Source organism: Peromyscus maniculatus, chromosome 12, assembly GCF_049852395.1.
Source record: "Peromyscus maniculatus bairdii isolate BWxNUB_F1_BW_parent chromosome 12, HU_Pman_BW_mat_3.1, whole genome shotgun sequence".
Classification (NCBI taxonomy): domain Eukaryota; kingdom Metazoa; phylum Chordata; class Mammalia; order Rodentia; family Cricetidae; genus Peromyscus; species Peromyscus maniculatus.
This window is the reverse complement of record NC_134863.1, coordinates 80,629,973-80,654,807: the sequence shown is the minus strand read 5'-3', so window position 1 is coordinate 80,654,807 and position 24,835 is coordinate 80,629,973. Positions and strand designations below refer to the sequence as shown.

Below are 24,835 nucleotides of genomic sequence, written 5' to 3'. Positions count from 1 at the left end.
GCAGCCATTTTAAGTGCCTAAAAAGTGCTTCAAGCTTTAAGTAGGAATATGGAAGACCAAAATGCTCTCAGACATACAAGCAGGAAAGACTGTACCCAGATGGTTTCAGAGAGGAACAAGGACTCTATAGGGAAGTTGGCTAAAGGTCATTTGTGGTGTAGTCTGGCAAAGGATCTGCCTGTGTCCTGAGAACCTGAGCAGGCTGAGTTGGAAGTAATGGACTGATTTGTTGGAGGAGGACATCTTAATTAAAGACAGGATGCTGATGCAGGCTGTCATGGTTACTGCTCATCACTCTTAGCCATCTGTATGGTGAAAGGGAGCAACGGGTGAGGCCGAAATGCACAGAAACTCATGCAGTCTGGCAAGGAAGGGAATGTTTAAAGTTGCAGGCAAGGTGGGTGTGGATGACACACTGGCGACTTTAAAGATGTCAGCGCCACTAAAGAGACACTAGGGAGTTCGCACTCGATGAGAATCCGAAGAAAGTTATCTTGAAGGCAAGATGGCACCCATTGAGAGCTCCAGGCTATAACAATGCGTTTCACGTGAAAAGAAAGCATCTGAAGACATAGGTAGAATACATTGTTATCCCCTTCCCTACTGGAAAGCTGCTGCTGGACAGCGGCTGTGGTCCAGGGAGGCCAGCCTACATCTCAAGGTGGCCGCAGATGTTGGTGTTCTGTGTGGTGCTGTTTTTTTTTGTAGGAGTGCAAGATCCAAGAGTGAGTAGATTAACGGACTCTTACACCAATGTTTCAGAAAGTTCCTGAGGGAGGCGTAGCATGTACTTCTTGCATGCATCTCCTGTGAAGGTGTGAAGCTGTTCAGGTTAAGCCCATGTTGCAATGGAGACCCTAGGTTACCAGAGATGTCAAGAATGTGGGATGTTCACCAAGGAAAGCTGCAGGTGGCGAGTTGGAGCTGGTCCAAGGAGAAGGCCATATGCACCACAGGCAGAACCAGAGGGGCAGGGCTGCCCAAGATGGTTAGAGCTCCGACGATATCACCACGGATGGGATATATGGAACTGTAGGATTTGGTGTTGGGATTGAGTCTTGCTTTGGTCCAGTCATTCCTGCTGTGGTTGTGATCTTGGATTTCCTAGTGTCCAGAACTGTAAGCCAAATAAATCTCTGTCTATTCAAAATTACCCAATCTGTGCTGTTCTATTATTGTAGCACAAAATGAGTAAAGACAGTGTGTATACGGCTATCAGGTTATTACAGCGCACAGCACAGGCCAGTTAGCACATTTTGAGGAAGGCTTGAATAAGGTCTAGCTTTAAACATGTGAATAAGATGTGTGTCCACCAGCAGGGGACGTTCAGCATCTCCTGCTAGCAACAGAGGTGGCATCACTACTCTGGCCTCGAAGAGAAACAACAGAAGCCAACACGAGTTTGTAAGGAGAAAATCTTATGTGAAGAGTTAGGAAGGGAAACTAAGTGGCACTTCCAGGCCACCGTGGCTTCGGGGTGGGAACAAAGGACACATCCATAGCTCTCATTATGTCCATAGTTCATTATGTCCAAACTCTACTAGGGTGGTGGTGTGTGCCTGGAAGACAGGAGCCTCGGAGAAGACGGTGAAGGTGGGTCTGGAGGGACAGACAGTAGAGCCTTGGCGAGGGGGTTAAACATCTAACTTGGATAGACTCAGTCTCGCTGCCAGCCTTTCCGGCTGTACCAATTCACAGAGGTGTTTCCCCTCCACACCCTCTCCGAATCATTCGACGCTTTTTTAAAAAATCAAATTTATGAATAAAAAATTCTTTTCTAATATTAATTTCTCTCTCTTATTCTGGGTGGGAGTTGAGTATCTTTCCACACATTCGATGGTTATGACTAATTTTTTTTTTTTTTTTTTTTTTGGTTTTTCAAGACAGGGTTTCTCTGTGTAGTTTTGGAGCCTGTCCTGGATCTCACTCTGTAGACCAGGCTGGCCTTGAACTCACAGAGATCCACCTGCCTCTGCTTCCTGAGTGCTGGGATTAAAGGCGTGCACCACCACTGCCCGCCTAAGTCTAATTCTTCTTCTGTCAGCATTTTGTTCCACCTCTAGGGTTCTTTTCCTGTTTTTGGCAGGGACTCTAAGTATGAGAACCTGGTCCCTCGTGATGTGAGTCACATTCTTTTTTTAAACTTCTCTAGAAAGCTCTCTGCCTGCCTTTTGATGGCTTGTGTTCGCGTGCGTGTGTGTGTGTGTGTGTGTGTGTGTGTGTGTGTGTGTGTAAACCATTTGCAAGTTTCTGATTTTTATGCTTTCATATGGAAAGGTACAATTGTCCCTGCTTATCTGTGGATGCAGCATCAGTGGATTTGACCAGGTGTGGATCAAAAATACCAGAAAAAGAGTTGTATCTGTATTGAATTGGTATGGGTAATTGCTTTTCTTTTCATTATTCCCTAAACAATACAATGTAACTGTTCACATATCATTTGCATTGCACTAGATATTCTGTGCAATTTAGACATGATTTAAGTTTGCAACTGGACATGTATAAATTGGGTGACAATTCTTATCTATCTATTTATTTATTTATTTTTGGCACAGGGTCTCGGGTATTCTACGCCGACCTTGAATTTGCTTTGTAACAGAGAATGACCTTGAAGTTTTGGTTTTCCTCCTTTTGCTTCATATATGTTGAGATTATAAGGATTTGCCATCACACATGGTGCTGGGATGCAATCCACACCCAAGTACGCTAGACAGGCTTTCTATCAATCCACACCACATCACCAGCCCTTGTCTTCACATTTTTAATTTTTAGTCTTCTGAGACAAGATCTCACCATGTAAATTAGGCTGGCTTTGAATTTAGAATGACCCTCTTGTCTTCCTACTTCCTGAATGCTTGGATTACAGCTCACACCACCGTGCCCAGTGAGGATAGGTGACAGCATCTTTTTTTTTTTTTTTTTTTTTTTTTTTTTTAAACAGGGGTTCTCTGTGTAGTTTTGGAGCCTGTCCTGGATCTTGCTCTGTAGACCAGGCTGGCCTTGAACTCACAGAGATCCTCCTGGCTCTGCCTCCCGAGTGTTGGGATTAAAGGTGTGTGCCACTGTGTCTTATACAGGGGTTTGAGCATCTTTGGAATTGACTCCTGAGGTTATCAAGGAATGACTACATTTATTTTCTCAGCTTCTGGGTTTGAGTCTTAGAAAGCATGCCCCACTCCGAGGTGAGATAGGCATTCTTAAGTGTTTACAGGAGCCCCATTTGATCTTATTCCTTCTCTTTCACTGAGCTCTTAGAGGTCACAGAGAGATTCTTTGGTCCCCCACCCCCAGATAAAACTTTTTGAGACTGAAATCAAAAGGAAAAAAAAAAAGCACAAAATGGCTGACTTGGCTGAAACTCCAAACAACTCAATTTTAAAAGTTCCCTTGGGGGTAGGTCTTACCCACCGCATCTTCTAGAGAAATTTAGGAGATTCCGGGTTAAAATTCACATTCCTTCTGCAGAGCTATCCAATCACCCTCCCCACAATTTATGTCATAACCCTGCTTTCCTTGTGATGAGTCATCACCTCCCACCACAATTAATGGAGGAGAGGATGCATGGCCGGGAACATTCCTGGATGCAGAGCATGCTTGTGTGATCTTATCTGAGATGACTCACTTGCATCTGAACACCTGCCTCTACCTGTGGTCCTCTGCTTTCTTTCTGATGGTGATGGATCTTTGTTTTCATGAGGTATATGAAGAAAGACTCAGTTGCTTCAGTAGTGAGAGCACACACACACACACACACACACACACACACACACTGCACACACACACACACTGCACACACACACACTGCACACACACACACACACACACACACACACACACACACACACACACACACACACACACACCCTTCTTCTCCCTCTGGGCCAAGAAATATCTTCTCTCCTTGCCTTGTTCAGGGCAAACCAGGCTCCATTTCATACCAGATGTCTTCTAACTGAATTCTTGTTAGCTGACTCTAGTTTCCAGTCTTGGAGTCCTGCCTGAATTCTTAACAAAGTCCCTTAGAGCTCTCCCTGACCCCAAACAGCTCGGTCTTCCTAAAACAGAGCTCTTCCTGTCTCACTCTGGCGCTAGCCCTCTCAGCCTCGGGGGCTTGTTTCTAGAAGGACCCACACTTGTTTTCACGTTCTCCTGTCTTAAGATTCCTAAGTTATCTTTGACTCTGTTGCTTTAGCACCCTACGATGGGGCGTTCTGGGCTCAAAGCCCCAGTTCGTATTTGAGCTACTCTCTCTTCCAGCAGGATGGGCTAACCAGGACTCAGGAAAGATATTGCTCCATGGTTGGGTACCAACTGGGTCACACCAGCAGAACCCCACGGTTCCACCGAAGCCTTCCTGGTGCAGGCGCTGGGACATCAGGGCGCTCCAGCCCAGACATGGACTGGGACCACTGGTTCTTTTACTAATGGGAAACTGGCTGGAGTTGGGGTGGGAACAAGTCGGTAAATCCCCCAGACACTAGCAGACTTACAACAGAGGTCTGCAGACGCCTCGATACGGCCAGTTGGCTACAGGATGATGCGTCCTTAGAAAAGGGGATGAGGAGCTAACAGGAGATGGAGATCAGTGTGTCAGCCTTCCATTTATTCGTGCCAAGAGTCCTCACCAAGGCAGAGCACACACTTTACACCTGTGGGCATCTGCACTTCCCAGGATCCTCTTTGAACCCTTTGATATCGGGGGAAAAAAAAAAGTGGCTACAAACATGGTCACAAAGAGACCACACATCCTTTTCTGAACCTTGGAGATTTATCCCACAGAGGTAAGTGGCTGCTCGGGGCCAGAGAGTAGGAGGTCAGTAACTTAATCTTCCCAACAAGCCGTTTTCAGGAGTCTAATGATACCTTTTAAGGTCTGAGAAATACTGGAAGGACTGGTTTTTGCTCCCCTTCCCCCTGGTGTTTTGGTTTGAGTGCAGGTGTGATCTGGTTTGTGTGCGCAGGCAGGCGTGCAGAAGCCAGCGGTCGATGTAGGGTGTCTCTCTCCACCACTCTTCCACCTCATTTGGTTATTTTTGGCAAAGCAGCCAGAAGCTTTATTTAAAGACACAGATACACTCCACAGGAGCCGCGGGCTCCTTCAGCTACAATGCCCAAGGGCAGCCTCACCTTATTTTTGGAGGCAGAGTCTCTTACTGAGACCCTGGAACCCACAGATTGGACTGGACTGGCTGCCCAGCCATGCAGGGATCCTCCTGTACCGTTCATGGCAGAGCTGGGATTACAGGCGTGCGTGCTCTCGGGGACTGAACACCGGACCTCCTGACTACACCGTGAGCTCTTTACCCGGAACCGCCTCCCAGCCCGAACTTTTGCTTTCTGACCTGAACACTCTGGCTGAGGACCATCTGGGTTTGTGTCACCTTCCAACTGCCAGACCTGATCCTGCCTACCATCCCCCACCTCCATGCTTGGCCACAAAAGCCTCAGTGACCCTTGGCCACGTAAAGCACTCACCTGGCTTCTAACCCATGTGTTCTGCACCGAGTTGAAGCTGCCCAGGCTTCCATTCTAACCTTGTTTATGATAATCTGCTGTTTCCAGGGTTTCATTGTCCAGGTCCTCTAACACCGCCCCCCCCCGCCCCCCCCCTTTCATGTTTGAGAAAGTCTGAATGACTTTCAACTTGAACGGCAAGCTGGGCAGACAAAGCTCCCTCTTGTGTGTCCTTCGGGATCACTGGTTCCCGCAAGTCTGGGGGCAGCTCCGTTCTTTGGTTGGTTTGTTTGCTTGTGTATTTCTTTTGTCCTGTTTCGGCATACATTTTCTGTCGTACTTGTCGCTTTTGGTACACGAAGGATTCCAACTATGCTAAACACTCGACTGTACTTTGCCTTCTAGGAGATTCTTCTAATCCATTTACTCTTTGCCTCTTTCCTCTGCTTTTGCTTGGGCTTAAATCAAGCCTTTCTGCTGTTAAAATATTTTTATTTGGGGGCTGGAGAGATGGCTCGGTGGTTGAGAGGCCTTGTTGTTCTTGCAGAGGACCCGGGTTCTAATCCCAGTGCCCACATGGCAGCTCACAACCACCTGTAACTCCAGTTCTAGGGGATCTGATGCCCCCTTCTGACCTCTGTGGGCATTAACCATGCAAACAGAGCAATGCATGCATGTAGACATAAAACACAGAAAGTACATTGGTGTTTTGCCTGTGTAAGGGTGTCAGTTCCCTGGAACTGGAGTTACAGACAGTTGTGAGCTGCCATGTGGGTGCTGGGAACTGAACCCCGGTCCTCTGGAAGAACAGTCAATGCTCTTAACCACTAGGCCATCTCTCCAGCCACATGAGAAGGTGAGAAGGGGAGGAAGCAGAGAGCTAGGGAGGCCCACGGAGATTCACAAAGATACCCCCTCAAAAGACTGCTGGCAATGGTCGCGAGACGGCAGGAACTGACCTACTCTGGTGATGGGATGGCCAGACACCCAAATAGTGGTGCCATAAACCCCATCCAAGGACTGAGGAATCTGAAGGCAGACATCCACGGCTGGGCCCCTGGTGGAGCACTGGGAGTCTAATTAGTGAGTAAGAAGAGGATTTATATGAGCGAGAATTGTTGAAGCCAAGGTTGGATAAAGCACCGGGACAAATAACCAAATGAATGGAAGCACAGGATCTATGAACCAAAGGCTGAGGGGCCCCCAACTGGATCAGGCCACCTGAACGGGTGAGACAGTCATTTGGCTTGATCTGTTTGGGAGGCAGCTGTGCATTGGTGCCAGGTCCTGGGCTCGTTGCATGAGTTGGCTGTTTGAATCCTGGGACTTATGCAGGGACACTTGGCTCGGTCTGGGAGGGGGGAATGGACCTGCCTGGACTGAGTCTACCAGGTCAACCCCGGTCCTCGGGGGAGACCTTGATCTGGAGGAGGTGGGAATGGGGGGTGGGCTGGGGGGAGGGGTGGGCGAGAGGGGGAGAACAGGGGATTCTGTGGCTATTATGTTGAACTGAATGGTGTTATAAAATAATAATAATAATAATAATAATAATAATAATAATAATAATAAAAAAATAAAGTCTCATAAAAACAAAACAAAAAAAAAAACACAGAAAGTAAAATGAATAAATCTAATTAAAAATTAAATATGCACATTTATTTTGTCACTGTTTTGTACCCATTCTTCCCTTTAACTCATGGCCTCTGTGACTGGATCTTGTGTTCTTTCATTTCCATATTCTCTTATATCCAGTCTCTCTTATCATGTCCACTTTCTCACCTTTGAGTTTGTTTTAGTGATTTAAAATGTTGACATAGTATTTTTATTAAAAACTTCATATAAGCATATAATGCATTTTGATTAATATGGAACTGATCTCTCAGACCTCTATTAATCTCATAACTTTTCCTTTTCTTTTTTTTTTTTTAAAATAACTTACTGGGTCCAGTTTGTGTTCCCCATACAAGAATGGCTGTGGGGCCGTCTACTGGAGCACGGCCAACCTACCTGAGACCACTCCCATGAAGAAAACGGTCTCTTCCCTAGCAGGGATGAAACGACCACTATCATTCTGCTAAGTGGGCACAGTGTCGAACCTTCTCTCTACCCACAGATGAGCGCGGCCTCCGTCCTCATCGGGGAGCATCTCTGTGCAGTGGGCTGGAGTGGATGATGACAGCTGATAGACACTCACAGCTGGTCAACAAGAGTCTGTGGAGTGCTCGCTCATGAGTGGGACATTTAGATCATGCTTACTCCTTCCAAGGCTCAGGGAATAGCATGGAACAGAGGGGGAAAGACAGCCAGAGGTCAGGAGGACCAGGGAAAACACTGTCTTCTGCACAGCACAGGCCTGCTGCACTCAAGAGCTCAATGTGGTTGTCTACACAAGACCAGGCTAGTCACTGTTCCAGCCTGAATTCCATTTTATCAACCTGCAGGGTATAAGGAAATTCTTTGGCTCCAAGATATAAATATATATCAGCCAAAAGCTATCTTATATATAGTATATAAACATGAAACCTATGCATATTTACTTGAGATAAGGTCTCAAATGCCATGATATGGACAAGGATGACCCTGAGTTTCTGATCTTTCCGCTTCCACCTCCCAGGATGCTGGGGTGATAGGCGTGTGCCACCAGGTATGTGGGCTCAAACCTAGCAGGCCCCATGCATACTAGGCCAGCACTCTCCTAAGGGAGCTACAGCCCAGCCCCATATAGACATAGTGAGATTAATCCATGGAGTTTATTTAATGGTCAAAGTAATTTATCTGGGGGTAAACCACTGGAGATTTACCGTAGGGTCTGGGAAAGCTGAGCTATGTCTCACGCCAAACGGCTTGGTCCAAGATCTCAGCATCCAAAACCGCGAGGTAGCCAAGATAGAGGGTGTGTGTGCATCCCAGGTCTTAAGGGTCCCTGGTGGCCACGCCCAGGGGCGGGTACCTCCGCAGGCAGGTGTAACAGCTACAGCTGCCTGATGGGGGACGGTGCTTCAGGGCACGGGCTCACACAGGCATCCACTGCAAAGATATTTTAAAGTAAGACTCCTGGCGAGCCTTCTGTCCTTCCTCCCGCCCCTCTCCGCTGCACTTGGACGGCTTCCACCTCCGCGACTGCGCGGTAGTGCACGCCATCTTTTCCTATACCTCAGTCTCATTCCGCTTTGACAGGAGAGCTTCTAGTCCCTGAAGGAGGAGCTCCGACTGGCGTTGGGGGAGAAGGCACACAAGAGAGCACAGTCTGCCCCAGAACTCTGGGCTTGCTTTCTCCACAGAGACTCTGGTGTCTGGCTGCTGGCTGCCAGTAAGGGAGAGAGAGGCAAGCCGGGTCAACCATTCATCCTGGGTTGTCCTCCAACCGGGGCAGCTAGACCCCTCTCTAGCTGGTCAACCATTCATCCCGGGTTGTCCTCCAACCGGGGCAGCTAGACCCCTCTCTAGCTGGTCTCCGCTCACACAAAGCCTGCTGCTCCCCTTTGAGGAAAAAGAAAAAAGCCACGCTTGGCCACTTGCTTCTTTCCTGATGATTATAAAAGAGATGTTCAAGATTTTTGTTGACTTGTAGAACAGTTTCTAGTTCTTGGAGCACAGTTAAATTTTAAAGGCGTTTTTTAAGAACCTCAGAAATAAAAATGAACAGATGAAAACTAAGATAAAGTTTAGGGATGTCCAGTTTATAAACTGGCTTCTAGGCTAACTAGTGTGTTCATCTTCCTGTTGGCTCCAGAAAAAATTTCTAGTGACTTCCACCCCTTCCCTGCACCCCCATCCCCACCCTTGATCAGTTTACTTCTTTTCTCTGCCTCCCACTGTTCTTAAGTCAGTCAACCGCCTCTCATAAGTAAATGCTTTTCATTTATTCTTTCCTGGATTGCACACCAGTAGTTTAATTCTTTTTCTTTTTTTCTTTTTTTTTTCTTTTGAGATAGCTAGCTTCTTACTATGTAGCCCAGGATGGCATGGGACTCACTAGATAGCCCAGGTTGGCCTTGAACTCATATAAATCCCCTTTTCTCAGGTACCTGAATACAGGAATTAAGAGCGTAATTCTTTGAGAATGACTATACCCAGTGTTTTCTAGTTTCATTCTTTCTGTGTATGTGTGTGAGTGTGGGTGTGTGTTTGGGTGTGTGTCCCCCTATGCACAAGAAAGCTGAGGCCAGACGGCGGGAGACATTATCACTTCCTCTACCACTCTTCATCCTTTCTGGAGACAAGGTCTCTCACTGAGCCCGAAGCTTACTGTTAAGGTTAGGCTAGCTAGCCAGGAAGTTTCTGGGGTCCACCTGTTTTCATTCTCCAGTGCTAGGGTTACAGGCATGCATGGCTATGGCTTTTTTTTTTTTTGTGTGCGTGCTGGGAATTCAAACTCAGGTTCTCCTGCTTCCACAACAAAGGCCCTACTCACTGAGCTATCTCCCCAACTCCGCTAGTTTCGTCTTTTAGGACTCAAAAGAAGGATACCTCAGGGAAATGGACAGTGGTCACCGAATATCCCTTGGGGGTTGGTGCCAGGAGCCCCACCCCCAGAATCAAGGGCCCTCAAGTCCTTTATATAAATTCCATAGTATCTGCACAGAACATACATCCTCCCGTATACATCAGCACATCATCACTATATTGCTTAGGGTACCTCACACAATGCAACTTGCTGATGTACTGTGTCTTGGTCAGTGTTCTATTGCTGTGAAAAGACACCGTGACCAAGGCAACTCTTATAAGAGGAAGCATTTAATTGGGGGCTGGCTTACAGTTTCGGAGGTTACTATCTCTGAAAGGTTACTATACAGTTCATTATTATTATGACGGGGAGCGTAGCAGCATGCAGGCAGGTACCGGGACAGGAGCTGAGAGCTACATCACCATCCACAGGCAGAGAGTCGAGAGAGGGAGAGAGAGAGAGAGAGAGAGAGAGAGAGAGAGAGAGAGAGAGAGAGAGAGAGGGAGAGAGAGAGAGAGAGAGAGAGAGAGAGAGAGAGAGAGAGAGAGAGAGAAAGAGAGAGAGAGAGAGGCTCCGGGTCTGGAGTGGGCTTCTGAAACCTCCAAGCCCATCCTCCCCAGTGACACACTTCCTCCAACAATGCCACACCTCCTAACCCTTCTCTGGCGGTTTATCAACTGGGGACTAAGCATGAAAATATACAGGCCAGTCTCATTCAAACCACCACACACTGTTTTGTGCAAGGGATAATGACATGGAGACAGGTCACACATGAGTATGGACCTGGCTCAACCTGCAGCCATGATAGAAGGGCTGACCATAGCCAGGCAGTGGTGGCGCATGCCTTTAATCCCAGCACTCAGGAGGCAGAGGCAGGAGGATTTCTGTGAGTTCAGCCTGGTCTACAGAGCGAGTTCCAGGACAGCTAGGGCTGATAAACACAGGCTATGTCACCACACTGCTGATTTCATGAATGACAGAACACTTTTGATATTTCTGGAATGAGGCATGGCAGTATGAATGACTCTTCTTAGTTACATACCTCTAAGGTGCTTCTTAAAATCAATGGCATTTTAATTTGGGTGGTAGGGTAGATAACATATGAAGACCAATAATCAAAGAATATATTTGTATCACTGACTCTTCAATGGTTTGAAGGTCTCAAGATGTAGCAGGACGATGAGTCCAGTGAGGCTTTGTGTGGGCAGGAGGAAGTGACAATCCCCACCCCCTTCTCTCTCTCTTGGAGCTAAGATCTCACCATACAGCCTACACTGGTCTCTAATACAAAATCTTTTTGCCTTAGCCTCTTGAGTTTTGAGTGAGATTACATGATTACATGGTTGAACTACCATGCCTGGCTACTGAAATGTGTGTGTGTGTGTGTGTGTGTGTGTGTGTGTGTGTGTGTGTGTGTAGATGTAGGTGTGTGTGTGTGTGTGTGTGTGTACAGATGTGTGTGTGTGTATGTGTGTGTGTGTAGATGTAGGTGTAGGTGTAGGGGTGTGTGTGTGTGTGTGTAGGTGTAGGTGTGTGTGTGTAGATGTAGGTGTAGGTGTAGGTGTGTGTGTGTGTGTGTGTGTAGATGTAGGTGTAGGGGTGTGTGTGTGTGTGTGTGTGTGTGTGTGTGTGTGTGTACAGATGTGTGTGTGTGTGTATGTGTGTTTTATTTCTGGGCTGGGGCTGTAGTTCAGCACTAGAGAGCCTATCATTGATCTAACATGGTTTCAGTCCCCACTACCACCTAACAAACCAACAAACCAACAAAAAATTTAAAAAAAGGAAAAAAAAGAAAAAGTAGTTTCATGTCGAAAACAGCACCTCTTCTGGTTTCCTATCAGCCAGGTTATCACACTTTGTTAAGTCACCCAAACCAAACCCCAGAGAGCTCTTCTTTAACTCAACATTCATTCATTCATTCATTCATTCATTCATTCATTCATTCATTCAAATGTGCAGCCCTGGGAATCCAGGCCAGGGCTTTCAAGAACACAAGGAAAGAACTCTATTATTAAACCTTCAGCTCCTTTTTAATGTTTAAATAAATACAGGAAAAAAAAAACAGACTTTAAAGTCATATCCGGGTTTTTCTTTTTATGACTGAAAACTGAAAAACCACTTGTGAAACAGCAGCCATTTCCGGAGACAAACGCATGGCCTCATCAGATGTGCCCAGATCTCTAGTGTGTTGGTGAATTCGATGAAGACATTTTTGGTGTGACCTCTGTTAACCCCCCACCCCCACCCCCACCTCTGTAGCCTCCTGAGGCTACACAGAAGGACTGATGGGCAAGGGGCGGGGACAACGGGACAGACTCAGCTTCTGGTGCTAGCCCAGCACCCTTCCTAGACCACACTCAGGACATTTCCTAAGACCTCTTGTCAAACCAAACAAGGACATCAAACAAACACCAAAACGCAAAAGTTCATAGCTTATCAGAAGTTTTCCAATAAAGACCTGTTAACCAAATAAATGGGTCAATGGAGCCGACTGCTTACCGCATGCAGCTATTGGCCTGTTTGGAATCGAAATGCAAGCTACCAATAACCCCAGTATTCTTCACCCAGTGCCTTTCCAATGTCCCATCCCTGTCCACCTTCTGCCTCTGTGGCCGTGACCCCTCGTCCCCGACCCTCACTTTCCTAGGAGTGCCTGCCTCAGTCAGGATGCAGGACACTCCAAGGCCTGCTGCCTTGGCCTCGTGGGCTGCTGAATAAACGATTCTGGGGCTTCCGATGCAGGGCTCGGGGTCAGGCCGCAGACCTGGACCCAGAGTCTGGGAGGGTAACCGAGCCTGGCAAGGCAGAGTGGATCCTGAGGAACGCCGACCCTCTAGGATCTGGTTGTGGCTAGTGCTGAGGATTCCCATGCACTCTCCGGGAGGCGACGCGGGTTGGGCGAAGGCAGATGGGGAGCCCAAAAAAACCCGGGGTTCACTGCAGGAGCGACAAAAGGAAGGCGCCCGTACAGGGCGAGCCGCTGCGTGGAGACCGCCCCCCCCGCCCCGACAACACAGGGCCCGCGGGGGACCCCGGGTCTCAGCCCGTGGGTTGCGGGGTCGTAGGAGCCAGAGTCCCCAGAACCTCCAGGGGAGAAAGGCAGGAAGAGGCGGAGTCCCGAGGAGAAATGGAAAGGGGATTCCGGGAACTGGCAGCGGGGAGGCGGCCTTTGCCTTCCCGTCGGCGATGCCGCAGGTCCCCACCCACGTTCCCGCGGACCCCGCAGTACCTGGACCGCTGCGTCTCGCAGATCCCCGCGGAGATGTCCCTGGGGCCACCTCGGAGCTGCTCTGGGCACCAGGCGCTGATGCGCACGGCACGGGAGCCGACCCAAGCCGAAAGCCGGAGGGACCGCGGGGTGGTGGCCGGTGCTCGGCAACCTGCACAGTCTCGGCTAGCCGCAAGGCTCCCCCGGGTCTGGAGTTAGACCAGGGTTGATCTAGGACACCTCAGGTTCCCAGCCGCTTGGTCAGCGGCGATCTGGGAAGGAGACCAGAGACGCGAGGCGGAGCCGGGGGCGGAGAGAGGCCGGGACAAGGCCACTAGATTGGGCACTTTCTTAACCATTAGGGTGCCGCAACCCCACCCACTTCGAGTACTGTCTAGGGAGCCAGAGATAACGGATTGGGGGGGGGGGCTGTTTTGTTATCTTGGCCTCCTCAGAGGGCGAGGTCAGCGCCTGGTACCTAGAGCTAACTCGATACAAATGTGTTGGGTGCCAGACGTGGAGGCGCGAGGGTGTGCTCCCAGGTCCTAACAAGGCCAAGACGACAGGATCTGGAATTCAGTGGCCACCTGGGATACAGAGCAAAATCAAGGCCAGCCTGGTCAATATAAGGAGAGCCTGTCTCAAAATACAAAGGAAAAAGGGGCTGGGCGTGTGACTGAGTGTCAGAGCGCTTGCTGATCATGGCTAGGCCCTAGGCCCCATCAGCGAAGGCCCGGACGAATGGACTCTCTCTCTGCTGGGTCTCCTGCTTACTTGCTCATAAGATCATAATTTTTCACTCAGGGTATAAACAACAATTATAAATACCATAACCCACCCACTGCTTCTCCTTGGGTCTTTGCTTAATATTTCCTCACCCCCACCCCCCAAGAGAAAGATATTTTAGAGCAAGGAGAACAATCCTTTCTCAACTACTCAGGCACTGACATTCTTTGTCCTCCAAAATGACACGTGGGGCAGCTTTCAGTAGTGGGTGAGTAGTCGAAACATGAATGTTACCAATGTGGAAATGTTAAGGGAAATCTATAAGACCAGGTGTGAGGAGGGCTGACTATACTCGGCCTATTTTGAGCATTGAATCTCACTTTCAGGTCTCTTGAGGAGAGAGACGGGGATGTGGGTAGTTCATGGTTTTTGTGCAGGGATTTTTCCCCCCATCTGTGTCCAACTGGCCGGAAACTTGGGCTCTCCCTGCCCCGCCCACCAAGTGCTGGCGTGACTTCAGAGAGCCACCACAGGCAGCTTAAAGGAACATTTTCATCCGGGAAGTCTGACGTTTGTGGAGCCCCTCTTCGTGGGCTGATGATGAAGAGGTGTCACAGCCTGACCTCTGATGCTACCCTGGGCAGAATTCCCACCAGTCCCGTAAATTCGGAAGGCTCTTATCTGGGATCCTGGTTCTCAGCAAAAGACATTTGGCATTGACAATATTTTCAGCCACAGTGTCAAAGAAGTTGCAGAAATAGCCCCAGCCAGTGGGGTAAAGCTGATACAAAACTGTGTGCTGCATGCCCCCATTTGTGCATTAAAAATATAATTCGTGCATTAAAAATAGAAATATTTCAGAAAAAGGGTGAGACTGGAGACCATTCTATTCAGCAAAATAAACCAAACTCAGAGCAATAATATATTTCCCTCATCTATGGAATGTAGATTTAAATATATGTAAATATGCAAATCATAATATATAGGTGATGGAAAGAGAAAGAAGTCTATGAGAGTGGAGGAAGAGGTCTGAAGGGAGGAGGGGGTGGAAACCAGGGAGGTGATGAATATTCATGTCATATTTGCATGTCATTAAATTGACTACCTGGGATATTTGTTGCAGTAGCAGAAAGCTGCCTGGCACAGTAGCAGAAAGCTGCCCGACATAACTAAATAAGCAAAATGTGACACTAGACACAGATTTTACACTTTTTACAAAAACTGACTCGAAAGTAGAGGATAGGCCCCCGAGTAAAACGCAAACCTTCAAGGGATAATGTCATTACTAGATAATGTCAGAGAAAGTCTAGATGACCTTGTGTTTGGTAAAGACTTACTAGACACACCAACACTATGATACTTGAAGGAAAAAAAACATGGACTTTCAAGTGAAAAACATCTACTTGATTGTTTTTAGATTTACTTACTCTATCTTGTCAGTGTATTTTGCCTGCGTGCATGTGTGCACACCACCTGTGAGAAATAACAGAAGCCAGAAGAGAGTGTTAGGTCCTCTGGAACCAGAGTTAGGGAGGATTCTGAGCCACCACGTGGGTTCTAGGACCCCAAGCTAGGTCCTCCCCAGAGCACTAAGTGCTCGTAACCACTGAGCCCATCCTCAAGCCTCTGGATACGAGTTTTTAATTCATTTAAGCGCACTTGAAAGATCATATGGCAAGACATAGTCAGTTTTATAGGAAACTACCAAGCTGTCTCCTACAGAGGCTGTGTTGTTTTGTATTCCCACCAGCAGTGAATGAAAGTTCCTGTTCTCCCAGAGCCTTGCCAGCCCTTGTTATCGGCGTCAGATCTTAGCCATTGTTGTGTGGCAGTGTCCTAGACTGAAACACTCCATCCTTCAGGGAGGCTCCTTAGGACCGAAAGTGAACAACCTAAAATCTTTCAGGAAGTTCCTGAAGCTGACAAGATTCACTAGGCTCCTCCCTCCCAAGAGTAAACAGTAAAGACCGCTGAGAATTGCTCTCAGGTGAGCCAAAATGCAAGAAACTCTGAGACCAGCTGAGCAGCCTGGAAGAAGCAGAAACTAGTCAAGCCTCCTAAAAGAGGCTTTGACCAACTGAGCCACCTGGAAAGGACACTCTCCAACCTGCTGAGCTGCCTGCAGGCTGTGCAGTGTGCTCCAGGTTCCCAGCTTTGGGGAACTGTCACCATGCTGGCGTGGGCTTTGGTGTTGTGTTAGTCACTGCTGCTCCTGAAAGTGACCCCTCACCCAGGATCCTGTAAGTGACCCCTCACCCAGGATCCTGTAAGTGACCCCTCACCCAGGATCCTGTAAGTGACCCCTCACCCACACTCCTGTAAGTGACCCCTCACCCAGGATCCTGTAAGTGACCCCTCACCCACACTCCTGTAAGTGACCCCTCACCCAGGATCCTGTAAGTGACCCCTCACCCAGGATCCTGTAAGTGATCCCTCACCCAGGATCCTGTAATGACCCCTCACCCTCTCTCCTGTAAGTGACCCCTCACCTACTCTCCTGTAAGTGACCCCTCACCCACACTCCTGTAACTGACCCCTCACCCACACTCCTGTAAGTGACCCTCCACCCACTCTCCTGTAAGTGACCCCAATAAAACTCACTGGTTCACCAAGCTGGGCTTTGGTGGTATTTCTACTTTGCTCTGTCATGAGTGAACATGCGTGTTGCGTCTCCCCAGGAAAAGCCTGTCACACAGCAGCCCTTCAAAAAGGTGTGCCATTGTCTGAAGTGGTGTTTTGAAGGTGGAGAGTTGTTGGGCGTGATCATGGTCTATTGAGGATGACCCTAGAGAGAGGGACACATTGATAAACGAGAGAAAGACGAGACTGGACTGGCTGAGCTGGGATGAGAGAGTCCAGGGACACAGAGGGCTGACTCTCCATAGAAGCAGGCCTTTGGTTGGCATCCTTTGGAATGGAGGAAGTGAAGGCAGACTATATGTGTAGTTGGAGGAAGAAGGTCAGAGTTCCCAGTGACAACTTCTGCTTTTTACAGGAAGTGTGTGGCAGTGTTTTCTTGCACAGAGGAAGGCCTGTAGCAAGAGCCGTGAAAGAGATTTGTGGAGAAAGAAGATTCTAGAATGCACGTGCATGTCAGAGCTTTCACGGAAGGAGAGAATTCGTGAATTCTCTGAGCTGCAGCAATGAAGGTCTGGTGCTTCTGTTCCTAGAACTTCGTACCCAGCAATCTCCTGTTCTTCCAGGGCAGAGAGAGGACCCCAAACAACGTGCTGGAGAACCGGAGCCGGTCCTGAGTCTAGTGTGAACGCACCTTGGGTCAAGTTCACATCTGAAGCCAAAATCTGGACTCTAGTATTCTCTTGGCAGGTCCTAGCTGACGTGCCAGATGGTTGTGCCCCTTGGCGGGCCATGAACTTCCCTAAACCTGCACGTGTGAGGCGGGTGAGAACCATAGAGGCTGAGAATCCCAAACCCCACTTGGCCACGTGCGGCCTCAGCCCAGCAGATGGAGGAAGTGGAGCTGGAGCTGCAGCGATCTTGTGCTCACAGGGTGTTGTTGAGACTGTGGTGAGCAGGACGCTCCGCCTTGCCTGACAGGTTAAGAGGCAGCTGCCACCACTGCCCCAACCTCAACCCGAGTCCTCGGCTACAATGCACATGACCTTTCCCCACCTCAGAGTCTTAAAATGACTCATTTCCTTCTTGAGCTGTTTTTCAAGGTCAGCTCCATTCTCTGAGGTCTGATCCTCACCTGCCAGGCACCTGCTTGTCACTGAGACAGTGCTCCTCTAGCTGAGCAGATCGACATGCAAGCTTACGGTGTCGTCCCCATGTTTAGAGACTACATCTAAACAGTGTCTTTCCAGAAGGACAATGGCTCAGTTCCCCTGGGAGACACTTCTCCTTCCTCTTCTCCTCTAATCGGCTACACCCCACCTTTTACACAGCACTCTAGATTCTCTTAAAGTTATCTACTTGTTTATTTGTGTATGTGTGAATGCACACATGTGTATATGTATGTGAACATGTGAGTGGAGGCCAGAGGAGAAGCCTGAGTGTCATCCTCTGCCACCCACGTCCTCTGAGACAAGGTCTCTCATTGGCCTGGCAGTCACCAACTAGGCTAGAATGGCTGGCCAGCGGCCCCAGGGATCCTCCTCTGTCTACTTCCCCGTGTTGGGTGGGACTAAGTGCGTGCACCACCACAGCCACATTTTACCTGGGCTCTAGGATTTCACTCGGGTCTTTATGTTTGCAAGGCAGGCGCTGGACTGATGGAGCCTTCTCCTCAGAACAGTATTCTAAAGTCCAAAGAAAGACATCAAGATGCTCAGAGAGATTTCCGTTCCGGATGGTGGGGTAGACACGGCAGTGTTAGTGCGGCAGGGGCGTCTCGTGGAGCGTCCTTACCTGGAAGGAGCCATGGAGCAGAGAGCTTGATCACTTTGAAGGCGTTTGAAGGCCCATCCCTGGTGATCTGGGGAGCCAATGCGGGTCCTAATGCTTGCCTAGCAAATGCGTTATCCACTGGCCTGTCTCCCCAGTCACCTCTGAGTATTTTAAATATAAGGCTGGTTGAGTCTGTGGATTCAGAACCTGCAGAAGAAGAAGGCCTTGGGGGAATTCCTGCAAAACTGTAAAGCTCGAGCTCTGGCTCTGGACCCAAAGGCACTGCAATAGAGCAAAGAAAGAACCTAGCTCCGCGCTCCCAGTCATTTTTCTGAGTAGGAGGGCAGCACCCAGGATAATCTCCAGGGTTATTTTGTTGTCTAGCTCCTTCCTGTCTCTCTCTTGAGCAGTGTGGCTGGGAAAAGTGAGGATGACGTTTGTTTGCCAACAATCCGTTTTGGGGTGTTCAGTGTCCTGATTAATTGATCAGGGAGTGAGAAGGACTTTCCACTGGGGCTGGGAGGTAGGAAGGAGAGAAACGATGAGATATTAAAGCTAGAAGAAGAACGGGTGTCTGTAAGAACGTTGGCTTTTGTGGAGCGGGGTTCAGGATAAAATGGCTGTGGTGGACTTGATGTAACAACATGGGAGGGAGTCTCTTGGCCAGGGCAATGAGGTAGGTGACTGGGGTGGGGTGGGGGGTGTCTGTCATCAGTTAGTGTTGTGAGGTGACTGGGGTGGGGTGGGGGGTATCTGTCATCAGTTAGTGTTGTGAGGTGACTGGGGTGGGGCAGGGGGTGTCTGTCATCAGTTAGTGTTGTGAGGTGACTGGGGTGGGGGGCAGGGGGTGTCTGTCATCAGTTAGTGTTGTGAGGTGACTGGGGTGGGGCAGGGGGTGTCTGTCATCAGTTAGTGTTGTGAGGTGACTGGGGTGGGGGGCAGGGGGTGTCTGTCATCAGTTAGTGTTGTGAGGTGACTGGGGTGGGGTAGGGGGTGTCTGTCATCAGTTAGTGTTGAATTTTGACATGGAAGGAAGTCCAGTGGTGGAGTGTGAACTTCAGAACAGAGTTCTCCTTAGGGAAAATCACATTCAGTGTTGATAAAGAGACATGTGAATTTGGATATATCTATACATTGTCTACATTGGTAAATGACCATATAATCAAGCACCAATATACATAGTTAAATGTAAAACAGAAGTAGGTTCTGAGCTTGAATGATTACAAACAGGGATTCCCCTTCATAGACCCAGCCGTGGATTCATCATGGAAGATGGCTGTGAGACTGCACAGTGGTCATCCTCCTTGGCCTCTGCCCATCAAATGCTGGTAGCCCTCACCCCATCATCATGTGACCAGTGTTGCCCTTCTAACTTTCTACAATGTCCCCTGGGAAGGACGGCTCCTAGGCAGACCCTCTGCCCATCCAGGACGATAGTAGTAGTAGTACAGATGGGCTAGACATGGGTAGGCCCATGATTTCTAGAATGCTGTGCTAGGTGGCCATGCAGCAAGGTTCCAACGTGAGGAAATGAACTTAAGTCCCAGCACCCCGAGTTAGGTGTCTACTGATAACAGGTAAGATGTCAAGTTAGATGGTGATACGATTTCCTAAGGTGGTGTGCTGGTTAGCTTCAACTATTGAATCACCTGGGATGAGAATCTTAACGAGGAATTATCGAGTTCAGGGTGGTCTGTGGGCATGTCTGGGGCAGTTGTCTAGATTGTTAATTGACGTAGGAGAATCTGGCCCACTGTGGGTAGCACCATTCCCTAGGCTGGGGCCCTGACCTGTGTTAGAATGAAGAAAGCTAGCAAGCAAAAAAAAAGTAGAGTGTGGGTGCATCCTTCTCTCTCTGCTCTTGACTGTGGGTGTGATAGGACTGGTCGCTTGAGTTCCTGCCTTGACGTCTCTGAAATGATGAAGTTGGGAGTCAAATGATTCCTCCCTGTGTTGCTTTTTGTTGGTCTATTTCCTCACAGCCCTAGGAACGAAACTAAGGTAGCGTGAATGATGGGTCATTTCACCTGTCAGCTTGGCTAGGACGCACTTGGACAAGCACCAGTCTAGATGTTGTTGTGGAGATAATGTTAAGATGAGTGAACACGTATGCCAGTAATCCTTGAGTAAAGCAGACTGTGTTCTGTAGTGGGTGTGGGAATTCTGCCTCCAGCTGCCTTCAGACTCCAGCTGCTGCTGCTGTTTACCCTGGCTCTCCAGCCCGCAAAGCCGTGACTTCCCATCCGGACAGGGACATGAACCAAGTCCCTTAAGAGAGAAAACCACGTGGCCCAGCTCTATGCCAAGAAGCCGACTTGTTTGCAACAGGAAGGATGGTCATCTGGCTGGACACTACTAGCCAGGAAAAACAATGATCGAGATGATTAAATTCCTTGGCTCGGCAGGGTCAGCCATTGGCTGTGGGCGCCTGACGTCCTTTTTCCCTTTTTCAACTGGTAACTTGCGGGGTTGCTCCATTCTGTACTTCTGTGTCTGAATCATGAACACGACCTTGTATATACTCTTCGTCTCTGTAGTAGCTTGCTTGACAGCTGCAGAAAATTGAAAATCCAGTACCTATCTACCCCTATGATATCAGAACTTAACCCTTACTGCGTGCTCTGTTCTGCTCAGCTCTGTCCCAGCCCAGCACACCTGTCTTACTTTGTTTCTTTTTCTTTTAAAGCTGTCTGAAATTCACTACAATCTCTGGAGAACTGTCTCCAGGGCTCTTGTCTCTGTACCCGGCTCCACAGATGCCCAAGTTCTTGATACAAAGTGGCAGATTATTCACACACAACACCGCCCTCTTCTGTGTATTAAACCGCCTCTAGAGTACACCTAATACCCAACCCCACGGAAATGCTTCCTCAGTACTTGCTCTACCCTCCTGTGGAGGAAGCAATGGCAAAGGGACATCTGTTGATGTTTAGAACAGACCCAGTGATTTTTCCTGAATATCCGCTGTCTGGGATTGGTTAAGTCTGAGGATTTGGAACCTGTGGACGCAGAGAGCTGACTACAGTTTATGACTCAGCTGCAGTGTAGAAAACAATGATTTAGGAAATAATAAGGAAACACACAGGGTATTGTGAACTGAAAAGATAATACAGAAATAATGAGGGTTCTTCCCAGAGAGGAAGCTGGGCATACTTTTGAGGGTCCCTCCTGCAGGCTCCCTGGCAGGCTGCCCGACTCGGCCTCTCTCATTCTTGGCAGCTGCCAGTGTGAAGAAGCCTTCAAGCCTTAGCTGGCGCCTCAGGCCAGGGTTCCACCCAGGAACAGTCACTCTGTTCGTGGTCAAGGGCAGACCCCAGACCAGAGATCCCTCTCACAGAGGATTTCCTCTGTCTTCCTCAAAGTCTGTGTTTTCCAAACTTCTGCTCAAGATCATGAAATTAATTGTAGAGGAAGGGTCAAGAACAGAATAGTGTTAGACACATGTGGACTTGCCTTGCATGTGTGTCGTGTGTATGGTGTACGTGGAATGTAGGATCTGAGTCTGTCTGTTTTGTGGTATGTAGTATATACGTTTGTCGTGGGGAGAATGTATCTATGGAGTATTATATGGAGTGTTAGCGTAGTGTGTGGGTGTAAGGCAGGGTAGACAGGAAAATCGAGGGGACTCAGGAAGGACCAGAAGTCCCTCACTTCCGTACCTGGTTTGTGTTTCTTGCTGGCTGAGCCTGGAGGGCGTCAATGCCACCAACACTCGGAAACTGTGAAGCTTGTCTGCAGAAAGCCGGCATGTACCTTTCTAAGGGGTTTTCAATGGGAGAGTAAAAGCACCACGCGAAACAAGCTTGCCTGAGACTGAGCAGTTTGGAGGTCTGTGACCTTTGATGTTCACCTCGTCAGTTTCCCCCTCTCGTCCCTAGACGTGAGCAATAACTTTTGGAGACTACCTCACTATTTCATTTACAAAAGGAAATTATTTAAGGTAAGACAGCTCATATTTATTACTTAATTTTCAAACTTAGCTTAACTTCTGAACAATATCTTCTGGGAGAGTGTAGTTTAAAAAAAACATGAAATATCACTAAGACATGTAGACACCACCATCCTTGCTTAAATCTAAAGCATAGACTATTTCCCTTTCTCTACTTGATAACCTGACTTTGTTTCAACTGACTCATGCTGGAATTAATCTCTGTGGCAAAAGATCTCAGCCTGAAGCTACCTAATAGCCACGTCAAGTGAAAACTTCCCTTAAAGAGGAAATGAAAAACTCCATTAAAGAGGAAATAAAAAAATTCCCTTAAAGAAATGGAAGAAAAAATGAACAAAAAATGGGAAGAAATCAAATCAAGCCAAGAAAAAGCAATTAAACAGATGAAAGAAACATTCCAAGATCTGAAAAATGAATTTGAGACAATAAAGAAAACACATGCTGAGGGAATGCTGGAAATAGAAATCCTGACTAAGCGAACAGGAACTACAGAAACAAGCATAACCAACCGATTGCAAGAGATGGAACAGAAAATCTCTGACACTGAAGACACAATAGAGAAAATAGATTCGTCAGTTAAAGAAAACACTAAAGACAAAAAAGTCGTAACACAAAACGTCCAGGAAATTTGGGACACCATGAAAAGACCAAACCTAAGAATAATAGGGATAGAAGAAGGAGAAGAATACCAACTCAAAGGCACAGAAAATATATTCAACAAAATCATAGAAGAAAACTTTCCTAACTTAAAGAAAGAAATACATATGAAGATACAAGAAGCTTACAGAACACCGAATAGGCTGGATCCAAAAAAAAAAAAAGTCCCCTCACCACATAATAATCAAAACACTAAACACACAGAACAAAGAAAAAATATTAAGAGCCGCAAAAGAAAAAGACCAAGTCACATATAAAGGCAAACCCATCAGAATAACACCAGACTACTCAGTAGAGACTATGAAAGCTAGAAGATCATGGACAAATCTCATGCAGACACTAAGAGACCACGGATGCCAACCCAGACTATTATACCCAGCAAAACTCTCAATCACCATAGGCGGAGTAAACAAAATATTTTAGGATAAAACCAGACTTAATCAATACCTGTCCACAAACCCAGCCCTACAGAAAGCACTAGAAGGGAAAATTCAACCCAAAGAAGCTAAACACATCCATGAAAAAATCAAGCAATAGATAATCCCACACCAACATACACCACAGAAGGACAACACAACACAACCACAAAAAATAACAGGAATTAACAATCACTGGTCATTAATATCCATCAATATCAATGGTCTCAACTCACCTATAAAAAGACACAGGCTAACAGAATGGATAAGAAAACAGGATCCATCCATTTGCTGCATACAAGAAACACACCTTAACTTCAAAGACAGACACTACCTCCGAGTAAAGGGCTGGGAAAAGGCTTTCCAAGCAAATGGACCTAAGAAACAAGCTGGTGTAGCTATCCTAATATCTAATAAAATAGACTTCAAACTAAAATCAATCAAAAGAGACCAGGATGGACATTACATATTTATCATGGGAAAAATCCACTAAGATGAAGTCTCGATTCTAAACATTTATGCTCCAAATACAAAAGCACCCACATTCATAAAAGAAACACTATTAAAGTTTAAAACGCACATCAAACCCCACACATTAGTAGTGGGAGATTTTAACACACCACTCTCACCAAAATATAGATCTACCAGACTGAAACTTAACGAAGAAATAAAGGACCTAACAGATGTTATGACTCAAATAGACCTAATAGATATCTACAGAATATTCCATCCTAACACAAAAGAATATACCTTCTTCTCAGCACCCCATGGAACCTTCTCAAAAACTGACCACATGCTTGGACACAAAACAAATCTCAACAGATACAAAAAAATTGGAATAACCTCCTGTATCTTATCAGACCACCATGCCTTAAAGTTAGACCTCAACAACAGCAAAAATTATAGAAAACCCACAAACTCATGGAAACTGAATAATGCCCACCTGAAACATCAATGGGTCAAGGAAGAAATAAAGAAAGAAATTAAAGAGTTCCTAGAATTCAATGAAAATGAAAGTACAACATACCCAAACTTATGGGACACTATGAAAGCAGTGCTAAGAGGAAAATTCATAGCTCTAAATGCACACATAAAGAAGATGGAACAATCCCTTACCAATGAATTAACAGCACAACTGAAAGCTCTAGAACAAAAAGAAACAAACTCACCCAGGAGAAATAGATACCAGGAAATAATCAAATTGAGGGCTGAAATCAACGAAATAGAAAACAAGAGAACAATACAAAAAATCAATGAAACAAAGAGTTGGTTCTTTGAAAAAATCAACAAGATAGACAAACCCCTAGCCAAATTAACCAAAAGGCAAAGAGAGAGCACCCAAATTCACAAAATCAGAAATGAAAAGGGAGACATAACAACAGACAACGAGGAAATCCAGAGAATCATCAGATCATACTTCAAAAACCTGTACTCCACAAAAATGGAAAACCAGGAAGAAATGGACAATTTTCTGGATAAATACCACATACCAAAATTAAATCAAGACCAGATAAACCATTTAAATAGACCAATAACCCCTAAAGAAATAGAAACAGTCATCAAAAGTCTCCCAACCAAAAAAAGCCCAGGACCAGATGGTTTCAGTGAAGAATTCTACCAGACTTTCA

General features: G+C 47.1%; 1 protein-coding gene across 2 annotated transcripts in view; it reads right to left on the bottom strand.

Moving 5' to 3' along the window:
• The window catches only part of Ifnar2 (interferon alpha and beta receptor subunit 2), a 36,283-nt gene extending 22,794 nt beyond the window's left edge, over positions 1-13,489 (bottom strand). For both annotated transcript variants that reach the window (XM_042259534.2, XM_042259535.2), the window contains exon 1: positions 13,131-13,489. The gene's annotated coding sequence lies outside the window, so the exon portion shown is untranslated. The remainder of the gene's footprint in view (positions 1-13,130) is intronic.
• Positions 13,490-24,835: the final 11,346 nt, after the last annotated feature.